Below are 4,352 nucleotides of genomic sequence, written 5' to 3'. Positions count from 1 at the left end.
GTGTGTTTTATCATTATATTCAATTTGGTAATGCTTAGGTTATTTAAAAAATGAAATGCCTTTGTAACAGATGAGTTTTCGTCCGAAACTCTGATACTTCGAAAGAGATTGTCCATTTTTGTACACGAAGTGCATCCAGTTTTTGGGGTAACCCTCTCTACTTTTTTGCACATGCTATGTGGGTGAAATTATGATACCATGCCAACTTTCAACCTTTTCTGAGTTCATTTGAAGTGCTTTTCAATTTCAGGGTCATTTAGCTGAAAAAATCAGTAAATGCATGAAAGAATTTGTTTGCACATAAAATTTCTTCGCGTTTCAAATGCCAAAACACATAACTACCCTAACTATTACAGAGATTCCCTCCTGGGTGTGAAACACTGAAGAAAGTGATGATAGTGAAGCCGATCACATCCCAGATCTTTGGGTGTGAAACTTTTTCTTTGTGTGTGTCCCTTTGCGCCGTAACCATGGAAAATCTTCATCATTTAACTGGATGCTCGGGTCAATATTCACTGTGAATGGAGCAATTGCATCAAACTTTTCATAATCTTCGGACATGTCTGTCTTGTCATCCACTCCCACGATGTTTCTCTTCCCAGAAAGAACTATGTGGCGCTTTGGCTCATCGTATGATGCATTCGCTTCCTTATCTTTTGTTTTCTCAGCTTGGTAGACATGTCCTTCACATAGAAAACCTGTGCCACATCATTGGCTAGGACGAATGGTTCGTCTGCATACGCAAGATTGTTGAGATCCACTGTTGTCATTCCGTATTGCGGGTCTTTCGTTACCCCGCCTCGTGTCATATTGACCCATTTGCACCGAAACAAAGGGCCTTCAAACCACGTCCATAGTCAAGTTCCCATATGTCCTCTATGTAACCATAATATGTTTCCTTTCCCATCTTGGTTGCTGCATCAAAGCAGACATCACTGTTTTGGTTGGTGCTCTTCTTATCTTGGGCGATCGTGTAAAATGTATTCCCATTTATCTCGTACCCTTTGAAAGTCATTATATTCGAAGATGGTAACTGGGACAGCGAGTACAGGTCATCTTCAATAGAGGCGTCATGCATGGTACGTGTCTGGAACCAGCCGGCGAAAGTCCTCGTTTGTTCACGTGTAATCCAGTCATCAGACCGCTCCGGGTGTTTGGAGCGTAGAAAATTCTTGTGTTCGTCCATATACGGAGCCACCAAGGCAGAATTCTATAGAACTGTGTAGTGTGCTTGAGTGAGAGAATGTCCGTCCATACATATCATTTGATCCCCTCCTAGCGTGCCTTTTCCATCCAGTCTGACCTTATGCCGCGATTCAGGAACACCAATCAGCTTAAGGTCAGGAATAAATTCAATACAAAACTCAATGACCTCCTCATTTTCATCGCCCTTGGAGATGCTTCCTTCTGGCCTAGCATGGTTATGAACATATTTCTTTAAGACTCCCATGAACCTCTGAAAGGGGAAGATATTGTGTAGAAATACATGACCCAAAACGTTAATCTCTTCGCATAGGTGAACTAGGACGTGCGTCATAATGTTGAATAAGGATGGTGGGAACACCAGCTCGAAACTGACAAGACATTGCACCAAATCATTCTCTAACTTGGTATGATTTCTGGATTGATTACCTTCTGAGAGGTTGCATTGAGGAATGCACATAGCTTCACAATGGCTAATCGAACGTTTTCCGGTAGAAGCCCCCTCAATGCAACCGGAAGCAGTTGTGTCATAATCACGTGGCAGTCATGAGACTTTAGGTTCTGGAACTTTTTCTCTGCCATATTTATTATTCCCTTTATATTCGACGAGAAGCCAGACGGTACCTTAATACTGAGCAGGCATTCAAAGAAGATTTCCTTCTCTTCTTTGGTAAGAGCATAGCTAGCATGACCTTGATGTATGCCGTCTTTTCCGTGCATACGTTGCTGGTCCTCCCGTGCCTCAGGTGTATCTTTTGTCTTCCCATACACGCCCAAGAAGCCAAGCAGGGTCACGCAAAGATTCTTCGTCACGTGCATCACGTCAATTGCGGAGCGGACCTCTAGGTCTTTGTTGGGGAACGTAGTAATTTCAAAAAAATTCCTACGCACACACAAGATCATGGTGATGCATAGCAACGAGAGGGGAGAGTGTTGTCCACGTACCCTCGTAGACCGAAAGCGGAAGCGTTATCACAACGCGGTTGATGTAGTCGTACGTCTTCACGATCCGACCGATCAAGTACCGAACGCACGGCACCTCCGAGTTCTACACACGTTCAGCTCGATGACGTCCCTCGAACTCCGATCCAGCCGAGTGTTGAGGGAGAGTTTCGTCAGCACGACGGCGTGGTGACGATGATGATGTTCCACCGATGCAGGGCTTCGCCTAAGCTCCGCAACGGTATTATCGAGGTGTAATATGGTGGAGGGGGACACCGCACATGGCTAAAATATCGTATATCAATTGTGTGTCCAGAGGTGCCCCTGCCCCCGTATATAAAGGAGCAAGGAGGAGAGGGCCGGCCAAGGGGAGGTGGTGCGCCCAAGGGGGGAGTCCTACTCCCACCGGGAGTAGGACTCCTCCTTTCCTTGTGGGAGTAGGAGAAGGGAAGGGGGAAGGAGAAAGAAGGAAGGGGGCGCCCCCCCTCCCTAGTCCAATTCGGACTAGCCCATGGGGAGGGGTGCGGCCACCCTTTGGGGCCTTTCTCTCCTTTCCCGTATGGCCCATTAAGGCCCAATACGAATTCCCGTAACTCTCCGGTACTCCGAAAAATACCCGAATCACTCGGAACCTTTCCGAAGTCCGAATATAGTCGTCCAATATATCGATCTTTACGTCTCGGCCATTTCGAGACTCCTCGTCATGTCCCCGATCTCATCCGGGACTCCGAACTCTTTCGGTACATCAACATACATAAACTCATAATAAAACTGTCATCGTAACGTTAAGCGTGCAGACCCTACGGTTCGAGAACTATGTAGACATGACCGAGACACCTCTCCGGTCAATAACCAATAGCAGAACCTGGATGCTCATATTGGCTCCCATATATTCTACGAAGATCTTTATCGGTCAAATCGCATAACAACATACGTTGTTCCCTTTGTCATCGGTATGTTACTTGCCCGAGATTCGATTGTCGGTATCTCGATACCTAGGTCAATCTCGTTACCGGCAAGTCTCTTTACTCGTTCCGTAATACATCATCCCGCAACTAACTCATTAGTCACAATACTTGCAAGGCTTATAGTGATGTGCATTACCGAGTGGGCCCAGAGATACCTCTCCGACAATCGGAGTGACAAATCCTAATCTCGAAATACGCCAACCCAACAAGTACCTTTGGAGACACCTATAGAGCACCTTTATAATCACCCATTTACGTTGTGACGTCTGGTAGCACACAAAGTGTTCCTCCGGTAAACGGGAGTTGCATAATCTCATAGTCATAGGAACATGTATAAGTCATGAAGAAAGCAATAGCAACATACTAAATGATCGAGTGCTAAGCTAACGGAATGGGTCAAGTCAATCACGTCATTCTCCTAATGAGGTGATCCCGTTAATCAAATGACAACTCATGTCTATGGCTAGGAAACATAACCATCTTTGATTAATGAGCTAGTCAAGTAGAGGCATACTAGTGACACTCTGTTTGTCTATGTATTCACACATGTATTATGTTTCCGGTTAATACAATTCTAGCATGAATAATAAACATTTATCATGATATAAGGAAATATATAATACTTTATTATTGCCTCTAGGGCATATTTCCTTCAGTCTTTCCAATAGGGCAGGTCCCAAAATATAGATTTCTTCTTCCACATGGGTGCGCGTCCGTCAGTGTCATTCGGAACAGGTTGTCCGCCAGGACCCTTTCCAAAGACTACCTTCAAATCCTTGACCATATCATGTACATCAGCACTAGTACGGTGACGAGGCTTCGTCCAGTGATCCGCCTCACCTTTGAAATGCTTGCCTTTCTTTCTTACGGGATGCCTGCTCGGAAGAAATCGACGATGTCCCAGGTACACATTCTTCCTACAATTATCCAAATATATACTGTCGGTATCATCCAAACAGTGTGTGCATGCGCGGTATCCCTTGTTTGTCTGTCCTGAAAGGTTACTGAGAGCAGACCAATCATTGATGGTCACGAACAACAACGCCTTTAGGTCAAATTCTTCCTGTCCGTGCTCATCCCACGCACGTACACCTATTCCATGCCACAGCTGTAAGAGTTCTTCAACTAATGGCCTTAGGTACACATCAATGTCGTTGCCGGGTTGCTTAGGGCCTTGGATGAGCACTGGCATCATAATGAACTTCCGCTTCATGCACAACCAAGGAGGAAGGTTATACA

This window comes from Aegilops tauschii, chromosome 6 (assembly GCF_002575655.3).
Source record: "Aegilops tauschii subsp. strangulata cultivar AL8/78 chromosome 6, Aet v6.0, whole genome shotgun sequence".
Classification (NCBI taxonomy): domain Eukaryota; kingdom Viridiplantae; phylum Streptophyta; class Magnoliopsida; order Poales; family Poaceae; genus Aegilops; species Aegilops tauschii.
This window is presented reverse-complemented; position numbering follows the sequence as displayed.